General features: G+C 42.7%; 1 protein-coding gene across 1 annotated transcript in view; it reads left to right on the forward strand.

The window, feature by feature from the left end:
* The window catches only part of timm50 (translocase of inner mitochondrial membrane 50 homolog (S. cerevisiae)), a 168605-nt gene that overhangs the window by 74178 nt on the left and 68299 nt on the right, over positions 1-26128 (forward strand). The window lies entirely within an intron of this gene.

Here is a 26128-nt window from a genome sequence, read left to right on the forward strand (position 1 = left end):
GGTGGCTTTTTGTTTTACAAAGGTATTTTATACTTCAGTTCTGATTTTTGCAGAGCATTGAGATGCTGCAAGAGAGTGCACGTATGAGTGATGAAAGGCCGGGCGGGGATCCGCACGTGCGCAGTAAAATGCTAGGTTTTCAGTGCTGTACTCCATTATTTACACTTCCATCAAATGCCTGACAAGTGCAGGCTTGAATCAAACAGCAATTCCTAATACCCACAAAAAAAATGGGTCTCCACTGCCGTTAGATGAAAATTAATTTTCTAATTATATAATTTCAGTGAATTTAATAATTCTTGATAAACCAGCTATCGTAAATACCTGTGAATTTATGAAGGGTTCTGAGAGTATTCTTTACTTGTCATGTGGGAGTACATTGAAACTATATAAATTTATGCCACTGAGACAGCCATGCTTACTTCGGGTGCAATGTAGTACTTCAAGCATCCTTGTCTGTGCCTTCATGAAAAATTGACAAGTGGAGGCCAATGGCTTTCCCACAAGGAGAGAAGAAAATACAGGAAGAATAGTGACCCCTTGTTCACCTCCTCCCAGGCAACAGAATTCTAGAAGCCGATTACATGCTTGTTTCTCAAGGACAAATAATGCTATAAATACAGTATATTCAAAAAATATAATTAGAATCATAGAATCGTACAGCACAGAAAGCGACCAGTTGGCCCATTGTGTCTGTGCAGCTCATGGAATGAGTTGTCCAATTAGTCCCTCTCCCCTGCTCATTCCCCATAGGCCTTACAGATGTTTCCTTTTCAAGTATTTATCCAGTTCCCTTTCGTTGACAGTGGTATCAAGTACCACTTAAACAGCAATAACCTGCTCACCGACTCTCAGTTTGGGTTCTGCCATGGCTACTTGGTACCTGACCTCATTACAGCCTTGGTGCAAACATGGACAATAGAGCTGAACTCGTGAGGTGTAAGTGATTTCCCTTGACATCAAGGCAGCATTTGACTGAGTGTGGCATCAAGGAGCCCTAGCAAAACTGAAGTCAATGGGAATCAGGGAGAAAACTCTCCATGGTTGGAGTTATACCTCGCACAAAGGAAGATGGTTGTGGTTGTTGGAGGCCAATCATCTCACCCCCAGGACATTGATGCAAGAGTTCCTCAGGGTATTGTCCTAGGCCCAACCACTTTCAGTTGCTTCATCAATGACTTTCCCTCCATTCATAAGGTCAGAAGTGGGGATGTTCGCAGCTGATTGGTACTGAAATTGTACATTCACAACTTCTCAGATACTGAAACAGCCTGTGTCCATATGCAGTAAGACCTGGACATTATTCAGGCTTGGGCTGATAAATGGCAAGTGGCATTCACACCACACAAGTGCCAGGCAATGACCATCTCCAATAAAAGAGAATCTAACCATTTCCCCATGACATTCAACGGCATTGCCATTGCTGAATCCCCCACTATCAACATCCTGAGTGTTGCCATTAACAAGAAATTGAACAGGAGCAGCCACATAAATATTGTGGCTACAAGAGCAGATCAGAAGCTGGGAATTCTGTGGCAAGTAACCCACCTCCTGACTCCCAGAGCCTGCCCACCATCTACAAGGCACAAGTCGGGAGTGTGATGGAATATTCTCCACTTGCCTGGATGAGTGTTGCTCCAACAACACTCAGGAAGCTCAACAGCATCCAGGACAAAGTGGCCAACACCCTATCTGCCATCTTAAACATTCACTCCCTTCACCACCAACGCACAGTGGCAGCAGTGTGTACCATCTACAAGATGCACTACAGCAACTGACCATGCTTTCTTTGATAGCACCTTCCAAACCCGCAACCTCTTCCACCCAGAAGGACGAGGACAGCAGATGCATGGGAACACGACCATTTGCAAGTTCCCCTCTAAGCCACACACCATCCTGACTTTGAAATATATCGTCGATCCTTCACTGTTGCTGGATCAAAATCCTGGAACTCCCTCCCTAACAGCACTGTGGGTGTACTCTCACGAGATGGACTGCAGTGGTTCAAGAAGGCAGCTCACCACCAACTTCTCGAGGGCAATTAGGGATGGACAGCAAATGCTGGCATTGCCAGTGACACCCACATCCCATGAAAGCAATAAAAAAGTGCATTCCTGACCACAACAACTCATTGTGTTTTGGGCAATAAAAATTCTTATCTCCGTTTCTTTTGCCAATTACCTTAAATCTGTTGCATCTGGTTACCGAATGTTCTGCCAGTGGAAGTTCTTTCTCCTTATTTTGGAACTGGCTTGTTTCTTTACTGCTGAGGAAGATTGCATTTTTGTGAGTAACTTCACATATCAGTGTGATGGGTGTATATTCACATATCCAAGATTTGAGATGTTTACTTGCACATCAGCAAGATGGGGTTTATATAAATGCATACCCTTTAACACTTAAATCCCAGCAAATGGCTTTGGTTTTCAAATTCTCTTCTTTGGGTGAGCTCTTGCAAATATTGAATCTCCCAAGGACCCTGCCTTAACTTCAGGAAGACTGAATCAACTACTGACCGGGAAACTGCTTTTACTGCAGACTACTTTTTTTTTATTCTGTGGTAATAATGTGGCAGAAGGACAGAAAATATAGAACTCTCATGATCCTTCCAGTTCTGGAGACACTGTGGTACTACCATATGTTCTGTCAGAGGCGGGAGGAGTGCACTGTTTGTTCTAGTTCCACTTTTCCACGGGTCATAACGTATATTTAAATTTTTTCCCGCTTACCGATACGGTCAATCATAGACTCTATTTTTATCCCAGAATAAAATACACCAACCAGGTTTCTTCAAAATTATCAGTTTATTATAAAAACAAGTCTTAACCAGTAATGAAATAAAGTGTAAACACACAGATTAAAATATTAAAGTTCCCTTTTTATTAAAACCGTAGCTCCCTCTCATACACACCGGTTAACCGGAAAAATAAAGGGTTTTTTTTGTTTTTAGAGTTCTGTTACAGACAAAAAAACACTTGGGCTAAATACTTGCTCATTCTTGAAGAAACAGCGGATGAGATATGTTGTGACACACAGTCTGGCCTCTGAGTACACGTAGACGGGTCACTCAGATCTTTTAGAACAATTCTTTTCATGCGGCGTTGAGAATTAATTTAGCAGGCATTCCTTCAAAGACAGGAGACGAGATGAGTTGATACAGTGGCTTTCTCAGGGTCTTTTAGAGAGGTGCTGGAAAGCTGAGCTGGGTTGTGATCTTCTGTCCTTCCTTGGAAGTTCTCTTCCTTTTTATACAGTTCAACCCCAACTCAAAACTATTCAAAAGTGAAACCAACAACAGGAGGTAAACCTTTTGACTTCATCAATCTTGACCTGTCACTTCTTTGTAAACAATTTCCCTAGAGTTCTTTATTGAGCTGGAAGTCAGGTGGTTTCCCGGAAAGGCTTATTTTCTTCACTGTGGCCCTTTTAAATAAACATTTCCAGGCACTGTTTTTTTTTAAAAGTCAAGTGGCCTTTACATGACTCCCTTTGAAAACCCCAAAGTTTAACATTTCTTCAATCTTTCAAAATGAATCCTCAAAAAATATATTTAACAAAACGCAGAGGCACTTTCGGAACACATTACAGAACAAAATACTTGAGGTCAATATCTACATTGTGCAGGTATTGAGAATTTTTGTAGCTTTTCCCCCCCCCCTATTTATCTTGCCTCTTCCTGGATGGTGTTGGCTGGTAATTCAACAGTGGGGACAGACTCACATCCAGTATCCACACATGCATAATTTCCAGCAGGAATCACCAGATAATAATTGAGAGCTAGAACACTGGATAATGAGCCTCTTGCCGAGGTCAATTGCAGCCATAGTGCAGGTTAGAAATTAACCTCTGGTCATCAAGGATCCATTTGTTGCTGCCTTATCCATGTCATAGCTCAGTAGGTAATCTACCAGAAATTTTCTTATGAGCGTGTGCAATAATGGATGCTTGCCTGTATCAGGGAAGTGACAATAATCCATCCATCTAGTTGAATCATGCCATACTGAGCGAGTGGAGGCTCCGTTCTCTTTTTGGAATCTGGACAGCAGTGCAAAACATTTTTAAAACCGTAGTCTGTAGATGTGGATGATGTCGGCATGGCCACGTCTACGGCCCTCATGTCGTAGTTATTTGTATCTAAAGGTCTTGCTAGGCTATTTCAGAGGGTTTTAAGAATCAGCCACATCATGTAAGCCAGTCCAGGGAGATGCGACAGGTTCCTTTCCCTGAAGGATATTAGTGAACCAGCTGAGGTTTCAATGACAATCTAACAACAACTTGGCGCCTTTAGAATCAGAGAATAGTACGCATCAGGTCTATGCCAGCTCTTTTTTCCCCTCCTCCCTGCTCTTTCATCATATCCCTGCAGTTTTTTCTCCTTTAAGTATTTATCCAATTCCCTTTTTAAAGCTACTGTTGGATCTGCATCCACTACCCTAACAGGCATGTATTCCAAACTCTAACCACTCATTGAGTTTTAAATTTTTTTTTCGTAAAATTACCTCTGATTCTTTTGCCAGTCACCCTAAATCTGTGGCCTTTGTTATCGACCCTTTAGCCGTTGGAAACTTGATTTAAGTCCTTCAATAGTTTAAACATCCCGACCAAATCTCCTTTTAACCTTCTCTACTCAAATGCATTATTTATTTATTTTTTAGTTAGCGATACAGCACTGAAACAGGCCCTTTGGCCCACCGAGTCTGTGCCGACCAACAACCACCCATTTATATTAAGCCTGCGGTAGGGGCAATTTACAATGGCCAATTTACCTTTCAACCTGCCAGTCTTTAGCTGTAGGAGGAAACCAGAGCACCTGGCGAAAACCCACACGGTCACAGGGAGAACTTGCAGAACCCAGAATCGAACCCGGGTCCCTGGAGCTGTGAGGCTGCGGTGCTAACCACTGCGCCACTTGTTGCTGTTAAATATCTTTATAGCTAGAATTGGTGCTCTTCAGCTTCCCATTGGCGATAAACGGATGTAAATGCATTGAAGGTGGTTCAGGGGAGGTTTACTAGATTGATACCTGGAATGAGCGGATTGTCTTATGAGGAAAGGTTGGATAGACTGGGCTTGTTTTCATTGGCATTTAGAAGAATCAGGGGAGACTTGATTGAAGTATATAAGATCCTGAATGGTCTTGAAAAGGTGGATGGAGAAAGGATGTTTCCTCTTCTGGGTGAGTCCAGAACTAGGAGGCACTGTTTTAAAATTAGGAGTCGCCCTTTTAGGACAGAGATGAGGAGAATTTTTTTTTCTCAGAGGGTTGTGCAACTTTGGAACTCTGTGTCTCAGAAGGTGGCGGAGGCGTGGTCATTGAATATTTTTAAGGTGGGGGTAGATAGATGCTTGGGCATGGGAATCAAAGGTTAATGGGGGTAGACGGGAATGTGTAATTCGAGACATAAACAGATCAGCCATGATCCTATTGAATGGCGGAGCATGCTAGAAGGGCCGAATGGCCATCTTCTCCTAATTCGTAATTCTTATATCATTCCCAGGATCTGTTTTTTGTAGTCATTGGAGTTTGAATCAGTTAATGTAGTAAAAGATCTCAAGACATTTCACAGGAGCATAATCAAACAAAATTTTACACCAAGCCACATAAGGAACTGTTAGTATATGTGACCAAAAGCTGGTCAAAGAGGTAGATTTTAAGGAGTGTCTGAAAGGGGGAAGAGAGGGAGAGGTTTAGGAAGGGAGTTCTAGAGCTTTCGTGCTTTTTTTTTTCTGTGCCAGCCACAAATTGCTAGCTTTATTGAATTCAATTGCTCTGTGTTCCCCTGTTCTGTAACAAAAGTTATAAGAACATAAGAAATAGGAGCAGGAGTAGGCCATTTGGTCCCTCGAGCCTGCTCCGCCACTTAATAAGATCATGATTGATCTGATTGTGGCCTTAACTCCGCTTTCTTGCCTGCTTTCTCATAACCTTTGACTCTCACGTAGATCTAAAATCTGTCTAGCTCAGCCTTAAATATATTCAATGACCGAACCTCCACTGTTCTCTGGGGTAGAGAATTCCAAAGATTAATGTCCCTCTGAGAGAAAAAATTCCTCCTCATCTCTGTCTTAAAGGGAGACCCCTTATTTTGAAACTGTGCCCCCACAAGGGGAAACATCCTCTTAGCATCTACCCTGTCAAGCCCCCTCAATCTGTATATATCAATAAGATCACCTTTCCAAAACTCAAATGAGTATAGGCCCAACTTGCTCAACCCTTCCTCAAGACAACCCCTTCATCCCAGGAATCAATCTAATGAACCTTCTCTGAACTGCCTCCAATGCAATTAAATCCCTCCTTTAAATAAGGAGACCAAAACTGTATGCAGTCCTCTAAATTGTGGTCTCACCCCCAACGCCCTGTACAGTTGTAGCAAGACCTCCCTATTTTTATACTCAATCTCCTTTGTAATAAAGACCAACATTCAATTTGCCTTTCTAATTACTTGCTGTACCTGCATGTTAACGTTTTGTGATTCATGTACAAGGCCATACGGATTCCTCTGTACCTCAGCATTCTGCAGTCTTTCTCCATTTAAATAATCTGCTTTTCTGCTTTTCCCATCAAAGTGGACAAGTTCACATTTTCCTACGGTTCTATTCTACTCTGCCAAATTTTTGCTCGCTCACTTAACCTACCTATATTCCTTTGCAGATTCTTTGTGTCCTCCTCAACTTGCATTCCCACCTATCTTTGTATCATCAGCAAATTTGGCTACAATACACTCTTTCCCTTCATCTAAGTCATTAATGTAGATTGTAAATAGTTGAGGCCCCAGCACCTCACTAGTTACAGTTTGCCAACCTGAAAATACCCCATTTATCCCGACTGTCTTTCTTGTTAGCTAACTAATCCTATATCCATGCTTATATATTACTCCCAACACTGAGCTCTTACCTTGTGCAGTAAACTTTTATGTGGCACCTTATAGAAGGCCTTTTGGAAATCCAGATACACTACATCTGCTGGTTCCCCTTTATCCACCCTGCTTGTTACATCCTCAATGAACTCTCAAATTTGTCAAACATGATTTTGATTGATTTTCTAAATGTCCTGCTACTACTTCCTTAATAATACATTCCAGCATTTTCCCAATGACCGATTTTAAGCTAACTGGCCTATATTTTCCTGCTTTCTATCTCCCTCCTTTCTTGAATAGAGGTGTTATATTTGTAGTTTTTCAGAATCTAGGGAATTTTGAAAGATAGTGGCCAGTGCATCCACTATCTCTGCAGCCATTTCTTTTACGACCCTAGGTGTAGGCCATCAGACCCAGGGAACTTGAGTCCTTAGTCCCATTAGTTTTCCTAGTACTTTTTCTCTGGTAATGGTGTTTGTTTTAAATTCCCCTCTCCTTTTTGCCCCTTGATTTTCTACTATTCCGTGAAGACAGATATAAAATATTTATTGAGTCTCGGCCATTTCCTTGTTTCCCATTATTAATTCCCCAGTCTCATTCTATAAGGGACCAACATTTACGTTAGCTACTCTCTTCCTTTTTATATACTTGAAGAAGCTCTTACTGTCTGTTTTTATTTCTTGCTAGTTTCATCTCATATTCTAATTGCATATCTCATTCCAGATATTTTCCAAATACCTTCAGTTGTTGAATGGGAGAGAGTTAGAAAGGTGCCTTCAGCATGGAGGTGGCTGCCATTAATATCAAAATAGAATATTTCTTCATGATTGTACTTTTTTCTTTTATAAAATATCTAGCACGTCGTCAATGGCTCAGTTGATTGATAACATTATGTGTAACTAAACCTTACAGGTTTGTGCTAAAGACAGCTAACCATATGACTTTTGCATTGCCGCTTTTTAAAATTTGTTTTTCCCGCTGCCGTCTTCTGCAGAATGTGATAACTTTTCTATTGTCTCTGTTGCTTAATAACCATTTGTTATAAGCTGATGCTGTAGGCACAAGACCAAACTAATTCAGAAGCAGTTGATGCCAATTGGGGTAGATGCAGTGGTGGGCAGGCTACAATTGGCTCAATGCAACAGCTTCCATTACCGTGGCACTCATTAAAATTACAAGAAATGGCTGAGAGCACATTCTTGGCTGGTGGCCAGTGATTGGACATGAGAAAGAATGGAAGGAGGACCAGGAAGGGGCGGAAGCACAATCAAGTCTTGCCACAATTTTGAAGGCATTCGGAGGTGACAAGATAGGGAATCTAAGGAAGGGATTTTTAGAGATGGTAATACAGTGGCTGAGTAAGTGGTTGAAAACTATGGCGCATAGTGGAAGAGATGGGAATCAAAAATTAGGCTGGTGTTGGAGAAGTAGAGGTGCACACAGCGACATGGGACCTGGGGGCGATTACAATGATGACAATTGAAACTAGAAAGATTTGAAAATGAATGAGAGACATGGGAACCCAGTGGAGGTCGGTGACAATGGGTGCAGTAAGTGTACCCATGAGTTATTTTGTGTATCATTTGTGAAGACATTTCTAAGAGCATGGAGAATGCCATGTTGAATAAGCGATGTTCTGCAGACGCTTCTGGAAACGCATGATTTTTGGAGCCTCCAATGACCATAATTTTCCTTGTCTCATCTCATAGTTTTAAATTGCTTCTATCAAATCACTTTGTAATCTCTTCTAACAACAACAGCCCTAACTTTTCAACTCTTTCTTAATAATTGTATTTTTGCATTGCAGACCATTGCCCTTTGAGTCTGCACTGTACCCTCGCTAATGCATTAACACTTTTCCTATAGTGTGGAACCCAAAACTGTACACCTTACTACACTCTCTCAGGAAGATTTTATACTAAGAGTCACCGTAACTTCTCACCTTTTTACATTCTATATCTCTTATCATAAGACCTGTTGTTCCATTAACCTTTTTATTATACAAAAGCAAAATAGTACGGAAAATGTTCTACTCAGCAGGTCGGACAGCGTCTATGGAGAGAGAAACAGTTAACGTTGGAGCCGGAAGAAGTTAAAGAGGTAACAGGTTTTAAGCAAGTCGAGAGGTAGGGAAAGGTGGGGGGGGGGAAGCAGAGGAAACAACTGAAGCGAAGATCTGTGCTAGCGTTGGAAGGCGGGAAAGATTAAATGACAAAAGTGGGTGGTAATGGGACAAGTGAAGAAACAAAAGATGCGTCCAGTGGAGCTGTAAATGACATCAGCAAAAACATTACCAGCACCTGCTGCCCAAAAAAATGGGAGCAGTCGTTATGATCTAAATTTATTGACCTTGTTGAGACTGGAAGTCTATAAAGTGCCTAATCAAAAGATTTGATGCTTTTTTTTTATTTAGAGATACAGCACTGAAACAGGCCCTTTGGCCCACCGAGTCTGTGCCTAACATCAACCACCCATTAATACTAATCCTACATTAATCCCATATTCCCACCACATCCCCACCTTCCCTCAATTCTCCTACCACCTACCTATACTAGGGGCAATTTATAATGGCCAATTTACCTATCAACCTGCAAGTCTTTGGCTGTGGGAGGAAACCGGAGCACCCGGCGAAAACCCACGCGGTCACAAGGAGAACTTGCAAACTCCGCACAGGCAGTACCCAGAATCGAACCCGGGTCGCTGGAGCTGTGAGGCTGCGGTGCTAACCACTGTGCCGCCCGATGCTGTTCCTTGAGCTTCATTAGAACTGTGTAGGAGAGATAGGTCAGAGTGGGAATTAAAATGACAGACAACCAGAAGCACACGGTCACATTTGCAGACTGAAAGGAGCTGTTCCAAAAAAGTGATCAACCAATCTGTATTTGGGCTCTCCAGTGTAGAGGAAACCGAATTGTGAGCAGAGAATAGTGAACTAAATTGAAATAAGTATGGGTAAATCGCTGTTTTCACCTGGAAGGAGTGTTTGGGTCCTGGACAATGGGAAGAGAGGAGGTAAAAGGGCAGGTGTTGCATCTTCTGCACTTGTATGGGAAGAGGAGGGGTGTGTTGGGGGTAATTGAAGAGTGGACCCCGCTGTCACAGAGGAAACAGTCCCATTGGAATGCTGGGCAGGGAGGGAAAGATGTGTTTGGTAGTGGCATCACACTGGAGGTGGCAGAAATAGTGGAGGATGTTCCATTGGATGTGGGTTGGAAGGTGAGAACAAGGGGAAATTCATCGTGGTTCTGGGAGTGAGGGGAAGCGGTCAGAGTAAAAGTGCAGGAAATGGGATGGACATGGTGACGGGAATCCTTGGTTGAGGAGAAGGAAGACATATCAGAAGCACTTACAGAAGGTAGCATTGTTAGAATAGATGAGATGGAGAAACTGGGAGAATGGAATATAGTCCTTCCAGGAAGTGGAGCAGGAGGAAGAGTCGTCAAGGTAGCTATGGGAGTCGATAGGCTTATAGTAGATAATGGTCGACAGCCTGTCCCCAGAAATAGAGAGAGAAGTCAAGGAAGTGAAGAGTTGGAGATGGACCATGTGAAGACAAGGAAAGGATGGGGATTGGAAGCAAAGTTGATATTTTTCAGTTCGGGGCAGGAGGTAAAGAGCAGGAAATGGCAACAAATGTATGAGTAAGAAGTGAGATGGGAGACCCTAGTAGGACTGGAACAAAAAAATGTTCCACGCATTCCATGAAAAGGCAGGCTTGGCCAGGGCCCATATGGGTTTCCATAGCAACATCTTTTATTTAAAGGAAGTGAGTGGAGTTAAAGGAGAATTTGTTCACTCCAAGAATAAGTTCAGCTAGGTGGTGGTGGATGGCAACTCGTTAGGCCTCCGTTTAGGAAAACGATTAGGGCCAGAAAACTGTTGGTGGCAATGGATGTCGGAAGAGTCTTGGAAAATTGTGGTAGAGACTGGATAAGAGGAGTAAAAAATAGTCGAGATTGGAAGAAATAAGTTCGATGGGGCAAGAATATAGAGCACAGAAACCAGCCATTTGGCCCAACTGTTCTGTTCAGTGTCTCTGTTCCACATGAGCCTCCTCCCATTCTACTTCATCTCACCCTATCAGTGCATTCTTGTTTTCTTTTCTCCTTCATGTGTTGATTTAGCTCCCATTAAATGCATCTACTTGAGGTACCACTTTTAATGTCTTGTGAACCTGAATTTTGAAATTTCTTTGCTGTTCTGCTTCACCCAACATTCCCCGCTCAAAGTATAACGATAAAAAAAAGTTTTAACCACTCTCATACTGTCATTGAATTCCACTTTGCCACTTTTTTGCCCATCCCACCATCTTATCAGTAGCCCCTTCCTGTTTCCCTCGATACTCAGAATTATTTGCTGTCTCTCTTTCTTTAATATTGTCTGCAAATGTTGACACCACTACTTCCATTCCTATATTCAAATCATTAATGTGATTCCAGAGAAGAGCCTTATGGACACAGTTTCCCATTTACAACCACTGAGAAACTGCCCTGACTCCTACTTGATGTTTCCTCTCCTCAACAAGCTATATTTCAATTTGCCATCCTTCCCCTAATGCCACATGTCTTACTCTTCAGTGATCTCCTCTCTGGTAGTTTGTCATGGGTTTTACAAAAGTCTATATATACCACATTTGCTGCATTTTCCGCTGTCCACCATATCCAGCTTATTAGTTCAAAATGCTACTAAGCTGTCCACTATTTGTTCAGCTAGAATTTGTCTACCCATTAGAGCAGTAAAGTGGTAAGTGTCAAAGAACAAAGAAAATTACAGCACAGGAACAGGCCCTTCGGCCCTCCAAGCCTGCGCAGATCCTCTATCTAAACCTGTCGCCTATTTTCTAAGGGTCTGTATCTCTTTACTTCCTGCCCATTCATGTATCTGTCTGGATACATCTTAAAAGACGCTATCGTGCCCGTGTCTACCACCTCCGCTGGCAACGCGTTCCAGGCACCCACCACCCTCTGCGTAAAGAACTTTCCACGCATATCCCCCCTAAACTTTTCCCCTCTCACTTTGAACTCGTGACCCCTTGTATTTGAATCCCCCACTCTGGGAAAAAGCTTCTTGCTATCCACCCTGTCTATACCTCTCATGATTTTGTACACCTCAATCAGGTCCCCCCTCAACCTCCGCCTTTCTAATGAAAATAATCCTAATCTACTCAACCTTTCTTCATAGCTAGCGCCCTCCATACCAGGCAACATCCTGGTGAACCTCCTCTGCACCCTCTCCAAAGCATCCACATCCTTTTGGTAATGTGGTGACCAGAACTGCACGCAGTATTCCAAATGTGGCCGAACCAAAGTCCTATACAACTGTAACATGACCTGCCAACTCTTGTACTCAATACCCCGTCCGATGAAGGAAAGCATGCCGTATGCCTTCTTGACCACTCTATTGACCTGCGTTGCCACCTTCAGGGAACAATGGACCTGAACACCCAAATCTCTCTGTACATCAATTTTCCCCAGGACTTTTCCATTTACTGTATAGTTCACTCTTGAATTGGATCTTCCAAAATGCATCACCTCGCATTTGCCCTGATTGAACTCCATCTGCCATTTCTCTGCCCAACTCTCCAATCTATCTATATTCTGCTGTATTCTCTGACAGTCCCCTTCAGTATCTGCTACTCCACCAATCTTAGTGTCGTCTGCAAACTTGCTAATCAGACCACCTATACTTTCCTCCAAATCATTTATGTATATCACAAACAACAGTGGTCCCAGCACGGATCCCTGTGGAACACCACTGGTCACACGTCTCCATTTTGAGAAACTCCCTTCCACTGCTACTCTCTGTCTCCTGTTGCCCAGCCAGTTCTTTATCCATCTAGCTAGTACACCCTGGGCCCCATGCGACTTCACTTTCTCCATCAACCTACCATGGGGAACCTTATCAAATGCCTTACTGAAGTCCATCTACAGCCCTTCCCTCATCAATCAACTTTGTCACTTCCTCAAAGAATTCTATTAAGTTGGTAAGACATGACCTTCCCTGCACAAAACCATGTTGCCTATCACTGATAAGCCCATTTTCTTCCAAATGGGAATAGATCCTATCCCTCAGTATCTTCTCCAGCAGCTTCCCTACCACTGACGTCAGGCTCACCGGTCTATAATTACCTGGATTATCCCTGCTACCCTTCTTAAACAAGGGGACAACATTAGCAATTCTCCAGTCCTCTGGGACCTCACCCGTGTTTAAGGATGCTGCAAAGATATCTGTTAAGGCCCCAGCTATTTCCTCTCTCGCTTCCCTCAGTAACCAGGGATAGATCCCATCCGGACCTGGGGACCTGTCCACCTTCATGCCTTTTAGAATACCCAACACTTCCTCCCTCCTTATGCCGACTTGACCTAGAGTAATCAAACATCTATCCCTAACCTCAACATCCGTCATGTCCCTCTCCTCGGTGAATACCGATGCAAAGTACTCGTTTAAAATCTCACCCATTTTCTCTGACTCCACACATAATTTTCCTCCTTTGTCCTTGAGTGGGCCAATCCTTTCTCTAGTTACCCTCTTGCTCCTTATATATGAATAAAAGGCTTTGGGATTTTCCTTAACCCTGTTTGCTAAAGATATTTCATGACCCCTTTTAGCCCTCTTAATTCCTCGTTTCAGATTGGTCCTACATTCCCGATATCCATAGTCAGAATGACAGAGCCGTTCAGGTTTCAGTGATCCAGAATGTCATCGATTATTGTTGCTCTTGCAGAGAGTTGGCATGAACACGATGGACCAAATGGCCTCCTTCTGTGATGTAACCATTTTATGATCAGTCACCTCCTCAAAGAACTTAGTTTGTCAAGTACAGTACAGGGCGGCGCAGTGGTTAGCACCGCAGCCTCACAGCTCCAGCGACCCGGGTTCAATTCCGGGTACTGCCTGCGTGGAGTTTGCAAGTTCTCCCTGTGTCTGCGTGGGTTTCCTCCGGGTGCTCCGGTTTCCTCCCACACGCCAAAAGACTTGCAGGTTGATAGGTAAATTGGCCATTAGAAATTGCCCCTAGTATAGGTAGGTGGTAGGAAATATAGGGACAGGTGGGGATGTGGTAGGAATATGAGATTAGTGTAGGATTAGTATAAATGGGTGGTTGATGGTCGGCACAGACACGGTGGGCCGAAGGGCCTGTTTCAGTGCTGTATCTCTAAACTAAACTAAACTAATCCTCCTATCTGAAATCAGTGCTGGCTGCTCTAATTATTTTCTCATTTGGATGTTTAGCAATTTTATCTTCAATTGAAGATTTCAAAAATTTCACGACCAACTGGTTTGAAACTATCTTAGTTCCTTATCCCTTAGTGAACACACATTACAGTGGCTGCTCTCCAGTCCTCCAGCACATATCCATTCTTAGTAGAACTCAGAAATATAATTTTAAAGGATCTCTGCTATTATTTCCATTTGGATGTATCGTGTGTTACAACTGAGGCGGGAGGAGTGCACTGTTTGTTCTATTCCACTTCTCCACAGGTCACAAGTTTTCCCATTTACCAATACGGTCAATCATATACGCTATTTTTCCCAGAATAAAACACGCTAACCAGGTTTCTTTAATGAACAACAAAATTATCAGTTTATTATAAAACAAGTCTTAACAAGTAATGAAGTAAAGCATAAACACAGATTGAAATATTAAAGTTCCCATTTTACCTTAACCCCTCACACTCTTACACACGCATACATCGGTTAACTGGAAAAATAAAAGGGATTTTTGTTTGGAGCTTTGTTACAGGCAAAAAACACTTGAGCTGAATACTTGCTCATTCTTGAAGAAAACAGCAGATGAGATATGTTGTATTCCAAAGTTGACGTACAGTCTGGCCTTCGCATACACGTAGATAATGTCACTGGGATCTTTTAGAACTGGCGGCGTTGAGAATTAATTTAGCAGGCTTTCCTTCAAAAATGGGAGGCGAGATGAGTTGAGACAGTGGACTTCTCAGAGTCTTTTAGAGAGATGCTGGAAAGCTGAGCTGGGTTGTGGTCTTCTCTCCTTCCTTGGGAATTCTCTTCTCTCTTTGGAAGTTCTCTTCTGGTGGTTTATTTTTAAAAAGATAGGACAGGCTGGGCTGAGCTGGGGTTCTGTCCTTCAGTTTTACTCTTTTAAAACTCCAACCCCTTTTAGACAGTTCATTCCCAACTCTAAACAATTCAAATGTGAAGCTGGAAGCAGAAAGTCCACCTTCTGACCTGCTACCTCTCTGCACACATCTCCCCCGGTTTCCAGGGTTTCTGTTCTATTTTTAACTTGAGTCATGTGACAACCAGTAAATGATGTTATAGAGTTATACAGCACAGAAACGGGCCCTTTGGCCCATCGTGTCCATGTTGGCCATCAAGCATCCATCTATCCATTTAATCTCATTCCTCTGCTCGTTCTCCATAGCCCTGCAAACTCTTCCTTTCCAAGTATAGATCCAATTCCCTATCGAAAGTTACTGTTGAATCTGCTTCCATTGCCCTTTCAGGCAGAGCATTGCAGATCACAACAACCCGCTGCATAAAAAAAAGCTATTATCTCCCCTCTAGTTCTTTTACCAATTGTCATATATCTGCCCTCTGTTGCCACTAGAAACAGTTTCTCCTTATGTGCTCTAACAAAACCCCTCATGATTTTTAACATCTCTGTTAACTCCCCCTTAACCTTCTCTGCTTTAAGAAGGACAATCCCATGCAAGGGGACATGATCTCTTTTTTTAAAAATTCCATTGTCCGGAGAAAAGGTAATTTCAAGAAGGATTTATGTGAGCTGTATGATTTTTGAATTGTCAAACAAATCCTTCCAGTGTTCTTTTGATGAGCCTCTTGTGGGGGGGGGGGGGGAAACTGGTCCAACATTTCTTTATTTTGACTATGAATTCTCAAAAAAAAATTTGTTTTAACAAAAACCGAAGCACTTTCGTAACACTTGTCAGGTTCCAGCACTTTGTTTCCTTTAAATTAACTAACTTAACAAACTTGTCTAGATTTGCCTTTTATTTATTTTTCAAAAAAACTTTTTCGCTATCACTCAGTTCATCCCAAGATTCTTTTTCTAAATATTGATGCCAAGTATTTAACTATCCTGTCCAATTGCTCTTGACCTCCACTAACACACTGTCCTCTTCTATCAGGGGTCCTACTTCATCTTTTAACAGTTACTATTTTTACTGATGTATTTGTGGAATAATTTACAGTACTTTTTAACATATTTTTAATTCCCTTTTCATAGTTTTTCCTTGCTTTCCTGATCCTGCTCTTAAACTATAAGTTTTAGAATCATACAGTGCAGGAGGAGGCCATTCGGCCCATCATGCTTGTGCCAGCTCTTCAAAAGAGCTGTTCAACTCATCTCATTACCCTGCTCTTTGAAAATAGCCTTGCGTTTATTTTCCACTGAAGTACGTTTCCAGTTCCCTTTTGAAAGTTACTATTGAATCTATTTCCAGCATCCTTTCAGGCAGTGCATTCCAGACCACAGCTCAATGTGTAGAAAAAAATGCTCTTTTTTTTTTTTGTTAACTATCTGAAATCTGTCTTCTCTTGCTGCTGACCCTCCTGTTAGTGGTAACTCTATCAAAACTCATAATTTTGAACACCTCTATTAAATCTCACCTTAACCTCCTCTGCTGTAAGGAGAACAATCCTTGCTTCTCTAGTTCTGTTCACGTAACTGAAATCCCTCATGCCGTTTACCATTTGTTGCCCATCCCTTGATGAGTGGTAAGCAGCATATTTCAGCACTCACCTTTAGTAAATATGCAGGGCAGTTTGCAGGTATAAATAATTTTTTTTCTTAAAAGCAAAATACTGCTGATGCTGGAAATCTGAAATAAAAACAAAGTGCTAGAAATACACAGACCTGGCAGCGTCTGTGGAGAGAGAAACAAAGTTAATGTTTCAGGTCTGTGACCTTTCATCAGAACTCTGGCTAGAGTGAGTAAGGGGAGCAGAGAAGTTAAGATAGCCAGTGTGATGCTGACAGTTCTCAATGAAAAGATCAAGAGCGTGTAAGAGACTAGAGAGAGGGATCCAGGTGGAGCAAGAATACCGGAGGTGGGTGAATGAGTCTGCTGGGCTGGGGGAGGACTCGTGGCCAAAGAAGTGGGCCTGGAGGCGAAGGCAATGAAAGAAGAGCTCAATGTCCTGTAGAGCGTGAAATTCATTGAGGTGGGGGCGTAAGGGGATAAAACTGAGTCCTTTGCTGAGTACAGATTGTTCAGCGTCAGAGAGGTCAGAGGATATAGTGAATACACGGCAAGGGGTCAGATCAGAAGAAAGGATGGAGTCAGAGGGAAGTGAAGGGGAAGAAAGATCTGGAGGTACGTTGGTAACCAGGAGTAGTTTTAATTTTCATTTTTCTTTTGCTTATTAACTGAGATATAATTTGAATGACCCAGTGGCAAAGCCTTATTCAGAAATGTTGGTTTAAGATTTGTTCGCTGATTGTGATCTCAAATCTATTACAATTCCTGTACCTTGATTAGATTGGCCAAGCTTATTGCAGAAATGATACACCAGTTTTCAGCTTCTGGGAAAATGAAACTTCTGCAGTACTTGAGTTCCACCATTAGGAGCCAGTGCTGTGTTGGCACATTCTGCCAGCAGCATCTAATGGCAGAACCTGAGTAATTCAAAAGTGCAGGGCTGTAGGAAACACACATACATGTTTTAGATGTTCTAATATGTCTGGATGGGAAACAAAAAATCAAATCTGCTCCTGTCTTTGGAGTCTGACCAGTGTAGTATGTAGCAGTTACCTGAGAAAGAATGTGAGCCCAGGCTTTCTGAGAGACTTGTTCCAGGCCTCCAGCAGTGCTACCTTTAATAACTTGCTACTGGCTTGTATGTAAGCAATGTGTGTTGCTACTCCACATTAGACTTCACTCTGTTCTCTCTTCTCGCCATTCTTCCCCCTCCCCCACCAAAAAAAAAGGTTTGCATTCACCTGGGTCTTTCCATTCCCCCCCCCCCCCCCCCGTATTACTACATTGAGAAAGAGCAAGGCTCAAGTGAGCATCTGTCACCTACAAGCACTATCCTTATCATCTGCACGGATCACTGCTCCTAGTGGGTACAGTGATAGTAAGAGCTGCAAAAGGGGAATACACCAAGAAATTGCGTGAGGCATTCTTTTGTGGGAAGTTGTGAAATTCAGTAAATCAACATCCTGGGGGTGACCATTGACCAGAAACTTAACTGGGCCAGCCATATAAATACTGTGGCTACAAGAACAGGTCTGAGGCTGGGAATTCTGTGGCGAGTAACTCACCACCTCCCTACAGCCTATCAGGTGGCATAAGTCAGGAGTGTGATGGGATACTCTCCACTTACCTGGATGAGTGCACATGTAACAACACCATCCTGGGCAAAGCAGCCAGCTTGATCGGTACCCCATCCTCCACCTTAAACATTCATTCCCTCCACCACTGGTGGACAGTGGCAGGAGTGTGTACCATATACAAGATGCACTGCAGCAACTCATCAAGCCTCCTTCGACAGAACCTTCCAAACCCGCAACCTCTACCACATAGAAGGACAAGGGCAGCAGATGCATGGGAACACCACCACCTGTAAGTTCCTCTCCAAGCCACACACCATCCTGACTTGGAACTATAATCGCTGTTCCTTCACTGTCGCTGGGTCAAAATCCTGCAACTCCCTCCCTAACATCACTGTGATGTACCTACACCACATGGACTACAGCAGTTCAAGAAGGCGCCTCACCACCACCTTCTCAAGGGCAATTAAGGATGGGCAGCAAATGCTGGCCAAGCCAGCGATGCTCACATCCCATGATAGAATTTAAAAAAAGGAACCTTGGCAGTAGAGAGAAGAAAGACCATTTTGTTGTTTTTTTAAAACCTAACTGGTTTATTTCAGGGAAGGGGAGTCTCCTTTCTACTTTGGCATAAATGTAGCTCCATTCTTACACTTTCTCATGACTCCTAATGTCCCCTGAATTGGCCTAGCAAGCTACTAAGCTACTAAAAATCCAAAACAACAAGCAGATAGGTAATAAACATCACCTTGCATCATTACCCACAGCCCAAGAAGTACTAAGGAAGCTTATGGAGGCAAGAAAGTGGGCCATTGCTTGCTATATAATTACTCCAATGTGGTGATATCTGTGTAAAGCCACCGTCAGGCTGGTAGCTTGCCTTGTTAAGGAACTGGAGAAGCAAACTCGTGTTTCTTCTCTGTGCCTGTTTGTTGGTACAGAGACAGCATCTGTACTTGACACCTTCTTTGTTACAGAGTACTGAATGTGGCGAAATGGCTGCACTAATAAGGAAGAAAAATCTGCTGTTCATGAGCTGCAGCAAAAACATAGTGGTTCTGGCAGCCTTAATCTTTCAGAAAAAGACAAAATTGCCTGGAGTTATTTTTGTTTTTAAGAAATGCTGGTAATAATTATTGGCGCACAGTCTTTTAACAGACTAATTTTCCTTACTGTTACACATTCAGACAAAAAAAGCCCATAAAAAAAATTGGACAGGCCACAGAACAAAACCACCCAACTAATTAATCACTACCTCATTGTTACTAAAATCCTTTCAATTTGCATATTAATTAGCTGCAGATTAATACCATGATTAAAATGAGATGAATTGGTTTTAATAGATTAACATGAAATGATCAAACTCAGATGTGTGTTTGCTTGCATGGCACTCGATCATTGTTTGATGGATGTTTTCATGTGTGACTGGAGGGCCTGAACATAGCAGGCTTGCCTTTCAGATTTGTTCTTCAGAATAGGCATTCAAGCTGTGACATATCTGCTACAGGTTGGAGCCTGGGTTAGAGAAATGATTATTCAAATAGAGAAGGTTGCAGGAATACATTATATTAACCTTTAAAAAAAAAAAAAAAAAATTGAAGGGGCTTCTCTGGTAGCTTGGCTGTTTGAGATGGTTGCTTCATAACCCTGATGTTGCCAGGTTGTCAGAGTTGAATCATTCATCCTTACTTTACTGAATTGTGTAGCAGTTTGCCAGGTGGATTGAAGGCAGAGTGATGTCCAGTCTTTACTTTGCAGGGATGCCTCTGATGGCAAGAGAGCTGTCACAAGCAATCCTACAATATAAGTGATTAGTGCAGTCGGGGCAGCAGGTAGAAAATAAATGGCTAATTCTGGCACCACTTTTGTCAGCCAAACATAGAAGTTCCTGACCAGAGTAATTTTTCTTCCAAGCAGCTGTGCTCGAGCAAATCATAGGCATTCTCTGTTGCTGTATCTGCTACCAATATAAGCAGGGTAGATTCAGCAGCTATGGAACTGCTAATTGAAATGGCTCTGTATTTTAAATATGGTGTAAGCCAACCTCAACCACGATGGCGATAAAAAGAAAGAACTTTCATTGATGTAGCCCCTTTCTCAAACTCAGGACGTTCCAAAGCAATTTACAGCTGGTGAAGTACTTTTGAAGTGTTGTCACTGTTTAAACACAGGAAGCAACATATGTAGTTTTAATACACTCAAATTGTCCTTTTTACCCTATTGTTTTTCCTCTTCTCACCCCCTGGATTATACTGTGCTCCATCCTGTAGCTTGGTAAAGAGCTGGCAAAACTAACATAAATATCTCTCATGCTGGAGACCTTATATGACTGAACTAAATTGATCTTGAAATCTTGTTTATCACTATGCTGTTTCTGCTGATCAGATCCCCAAAACTTGATGCATCAGGTAGATTGTTTAATGCATTCTAAATCTTACAGGCATTGAGTTGGAACCATGCCAGTGCAATCTGGTGCTGTTAGATCTCTGACACAACAGGTAACCTGTTGTATTAGCCATGTCACTTCATGTTGGTCCTCCCGGTATGCTTCACAGCTACTCAACTTCAGCTATCTGCTTTTGTTTCCATTTAAATTTTTACTGTAGAGCATATATGTATTGCTTGGTGTAGATTAGGTACTTGAGATTCAGTCCTTGGGCAATGAAGGTCAGATGTGGCTCAGTAATTGTACTCTCTCCTCTGAGTCAAAAGGTTTTGGGTTCTAGAGACTTGTGTACACAATCCAGGCTGACGTTCCTAGTGCCAGTACTGAGAGAGTGCTGTACTATTGGAGGTCCGTCCTTTCAGACAAGGTGTTAAACTGAAACCCCGTCTGTCCTCTCTGGTGGAAGTAAAGGATCCTATGGCACTATTAGGAGAATTGCAGGGAGCTCTCACCAGTGTTCTTGCCAATATTTATCTCTCAATATAGCTAAACAAAATTACCTGGTCATTATCGCTGCTGTTTTTGGGATCTCGCTGTGTGCAAATTGGCTGCCACATTTCCTACCACAGTGACTACACTACAAAAATGTTTCATTTGGCTGTAAAGCGTTTGGGATGACCTGGGCGATATAAATTCAAGTACTTTGTTTTCTTATTATGTTGAATTTGGCTGGGCCGGAAATAGGAGCCTAAAGTGCTGTTTTCTAGGGATAGGGTGACTTAAATCAGCCAGGATTCCTTGTCACTGATCATGTTATAAAGTGATGCTTGAGAGTTTGGAGAAATTGGACGAGGATGGGATTGAGCCTGGGCCACGTCTCAGTGGAGTGGCACGCTGACACTCGCCGTCTAGATGCACCTAAAAATAATGGCACTTGGACCAGGTGTCTGTAAAACTACAGTCAGGTTGAGTTATTGGCTTCAGGGCAGGAAAGGAGAAAATTGGAAAGGTGGGGAGTGAAAATCAGTCCATGTGAATATATGTATTGTGTCTGGCCAAAAATATTTCTACAGGCGAGCTGCCCCACAGAGTGTGCAATTTAATGGGGTCGGTTCTGCTCAATCTGTTTATGCAAATTTAATATACAGAGTCTGCATTACATCTCCTGGTCTCGGTATAACCATCCCATTATATTCCTTTATGAAATGGACAAAAACTCACTGCAGGGGCCCTGGGTTCGATTTATGGTATTTACACACGGGATGAAGCCAGTCTAATCCCTTTCCCAGCACAACAGCAGAATGCTTAACTCACTAGTCTCAGTAATGTAAATGGGAGAAGCCAAGGGCTCTGGGAATATACCTTCAGGTAACTAGTATTGATGTTGAACCAGGTACGAGTATATAAACAAAGCACCAGTGACAAACATATTGAGTTTGAGTACCTGTTTAGCTTGGATGTGAACTTGTGATCCTTTGGGAGTCTGATGGTGTGAACAGAATATATTCTCCACTGTTTTACTTATGTATGTGTTTTAAATATTTAACAAAACTAAATTTTTAACCGAGAAGCATTACAGTTCAGTCTGGAGATAATTCAGCTTAGTTTAAGCGCACACTGTAAATGCAAAATACCTAACATGCTTAAATGAGCCTTCTGGTGTGTGTGTTCAAGGGCTTTCTCATGGTAAGTAACTAACACAAGAAAGCCAGAGCAGAGAAATGCACTTTACAATTCTAATAAGATTTACGAAACATTGAATAAAGGAGCTGTTTGCACTGCACTGAGGGAACAGCTGTAGTTCTGCATTAACAGCGCTTGACCCTGTGTAAGGACAGCAGGTCAGGGTGAGAGGATAGGCCTGCCATGGCTCCACATTGCCCTTTAGGCATGACTACAGGGAGCATGGTGGCAAATGGTGTAATGAAGCATAATGAGGACCTTTGGGGGCTGAGCTAAAATGGCGATCCCCAAGGACCCGAAGCTCAGGCCTCCCAGCTGCTTTGCTGTAACATATTGCACAGCAGAAACGCAAATTTTGAAACATTCTCCCACAGGAGTCCAAATGCTATTTAGGACTGGGGTCCAAGGCTGCACTAAAGGCATTAGAGATGTAAAAGCAACTGGTTTAGTAGAGAGTGGAGTGATTTGATTTAAGACTGCTTTGTGAATGTTTGAAGTATGAAAGGGAGTTGCTTCACCTGCTAAGTATGACAAGGTCAGCATATGTTCTACTGAGTTTCAGGCGTTAATGAATCCGTCGATCATTGTGCACTGTCCATGCAAGGCCCTGGCCCTTTTAATATTTTAATGTTTTGCTACAAAATGTCATTTGCAGTTTGATTTTTTGTAATCTTGGAAATATTAGATGCCTCAAGATCAAATTTAGATGCTTCGTTTAATTTGGATTGAGCCTGTTTCAATTTCAAATCTGAAGTTTAAAAAAAAATGGTTTATACAACCTCTTTCCTGCCCACCCCTCAATCTCTTCTGCCCATTTCAGCATGAAAGCATTTCTGCAACTGTGCCAGTTTTAAAATTTGCCACATTTTATCCATTTATCCTGCAGCAATAGTGGAGCATTAGTGCACTTGCTGTTACAATATAAAGTTCCTGTTTGCAACTTGTCATTCTGGCCTTGCACCGCCCTCGATGCCGAGCAAAGTTTGCAGAAGTCCATTGCTGGCCTTTATGGGTAGGTTGAGAACTGAGACAGCCTACACCCAGAATTGGGATGTTGCACCCAACATATGTACTGTCACTGGTAGCTGGTTATCTCTCTCTATCATTCTGTTTTGCTGGTTTGCTGGCCCACTCACCAGTTTGTTCTTTTCTCTCATTCTCTCTCTCTTGCCTCTTGTCTTTCTTTTTCTCTCTCTCTCTCTCTCCTTTTTTCTCTCTCTCTCTCTCTCTCTCTCTCTCTCTCTCTCTCTCTCTCTCTCTCTCTCTCTCTCTCTCTCTCTCTCCTTTTTTCTCTCAATCTCTTGGTCTCTTTCTCTTTTTTCTTTCCTGTGTACATTTATTTTGCTCCCCCCCCCCCCCCCCCCCGTGCTCTCACTCTCCCCATCCTCCTCTCACTCTCATTCCTTCTACCTCATCTTGTTCCCATGTGCTATTTGCACCTGCGGTTTCTTAGAGAATACACTCCCAATTTGTGCTTCCCCACCCTGTTCCTTGCCCCATTTCATGCGTGCATTCTTCCCTTCTCTCTTCTCACGCTCTCATTCTCGTGCTGTCCCATGCTTTCTCTCACTCCACACACAGGTTAACACCTGAAACCCTATTTGAAATCATTAAGCAGTCGTCTGTTTCAGCTGTTCCTAGGCATTAACATTAGAATAAAAAACAAATCAGGGATCATTCAGCAGGACTCCGAATGATTGATTAACACTTCTTTTTTGTTTGAATAAGATCAGCCGCCAAAATGCTAATACTCACTCTCAGAGGAGCATTTAGTAATCACTGCGCAGTCAGTACTGCCAAACTGGCTCCTCCTCCCAGCTACACATGGAGGAAGAGAATAGCACAGAGAATCACCAGCTGTACCTAGATTAGCAGTATACTGCTCTCTATTGTCTGACGTAGACAATCATATAAAACTCAGTCCCTTTTGTTTAGAGAGTTTAACCCCTTCGCTGGTGCCTTGACTTTGCTGGATATTTCCTTGTCCACAATAGAACATAGAACAGTACAGCACAGTACAGACCCTTCGGCCCATGATGTTGTGCCGAACCTTTAACCTACTCTAAGATCAAACTAACTACCTACCCTTCATTCTACTATCATCCATGTACCTATCCAAGAGTCGCTTAAATGCCCCTAATGTATCTGCTTCTACTACCACCGCTGGCAGCGCATTCCACGCACCCACCACTCTCTGTGTAAAGAACCTACCTCTGACATCTCCCCGAAACCTTCCTCCAATCACCTTAAAATTATGCCCCCTGGTGATAGCCATTTCCACCCTGGGAAAAAGTCTCTGGCTATCCACGCCTCTCATCATCTTGTACCCCACTATCAAGTCACCTCTCATCCTTCTTCGCTCCAATGAGAAAAGCCCTAGCTCCCTCAATCTTTCTTCGTAGGACATGCCCTCCAGTCCAGGCAGCATCCTGGTAAATCTCCTCTGCACCCTCTCTAAAGCTTCCACATCCTTCCGATAATGAGGCGACCAGAACTGAACACAATATTCCAAGTGTGGTCAAACCAGGGCCTTATAGAGCTGCAGCATAACCTCGCGGCTCTTAAACTCAATCCCCCTGTTAATGATGGAACTTGTTTTTTAAGTAACAATTTTCTTATCTGTTGAAGATGGTGACTTAGGTTGAAGTAAGTTTCCAGGGAAGCCCCTGGTATTTAAGTAGCGTTAAAAGTGGTCATTCATCATATCCCAATCTGACCAATGAGTGCCAGTGGACTATTTGTCTATGGGGGCATCCCAATTGAACCTGGTCCACAAACATGTATTTGCTAATAGGTTAGTGCTCTCATCAACCCAGAACTGAGTTTCAATGTCATGCCTTGTTTGCCACTACAACCCCCAACATTTAAGAACATAGCCAGCCTATCTCTCTAACTTACCATGTTACCATTGAATATCTCATCCTCGCCTTTATCAACTTCAGTTACTCCAAACTCTACGGCCTGAGTCCTCTGCCATACAAAGCTTGGCCCTCCTGTCGCCTGATCTTCAAGTTCCATTGTTTCACATGCTCAAAAGAATCAATTTTCTGGATCTTCATCTTAGGTTGCAAATCCTCCCATGGTTTCACTCTTCATAGAAATCTTTTCAATTTATACCAGTTTGTACTCTCCAGTGTCTGATTATTAGTTGTTTGCCTCACCATCGCAGGATGATCTTTCACCCATGGCACCCCAAACTTTGTTTATATTCCTCTACCTTTGAGTATCGCTTAAAAGCTGGTCTCTTTGAACAAACTTCCTCCTCTCTCTATCTGTCCACCTCCCAACCCTCACCGCCCCCAAAGCTCCGCATCCTTCATAAAGTAGCCCGAGATACTCTTTTATACACTAGGTCTGTCTCATAAATCACAATTGCTGTTGCTGTGATCAAGAGTGGGAGACTTGGCTGATTTTGGGTATGCTGAGGCCACGAGTAGTGCCTCAGATGTGAGCACGGAACAGGCATCAAACCTGTTTAGTGCTCCCCCATTCACCTGGCCACTGCCCAAGAAGCAAAGACTTAAATTCTGGTAACTCGCTGGTAGTGCTTTTGTCTCCGATCCAGAAGGTTATGTGTTCAAGTCCTATTCCAGAAGACATGAGCACAAAAATCCAGGCTGACACTCCTATTGCAGTACTGAGGAAGTGCTGCACTGTTGGGGTGCCATATTTCAAATGATACGTTAAACTGAGGTCCTACCTACCCTCTCAGGTGGTTCTATTTTGGAGAAGAGCAGGGGAGTTATCCCTGGTGTTCTTGCTAATATTGATCCCTCAGCCTTATTCACTAAAACAGATTATCTAATCCTTATTACATTACTGTTAGTGGGACCTTGCTGTGAGCAAACTGACTGCCACGTTTCCTAAATTACAGCAGTGACTATGTGGCATTGCTTGTAACCAGCTATGGGCTATGCTGAGGTTGTGAAA

This window comes from Heterodontus francisci, chromosome 40 (genome assembly GCF_036365525.1).
Source record: "Heterodontus francisci isolate sHetFra1 chromosome 40, sHetFra1.hap1, whole genome shotgun sequence".
Lineage (NCBI taxonomy): Eukaryota > Metazoa > Chordata > Chondrichthyes > Heterodontiformes > Heterodontidae > Heterodontus > Heterodontus francisci.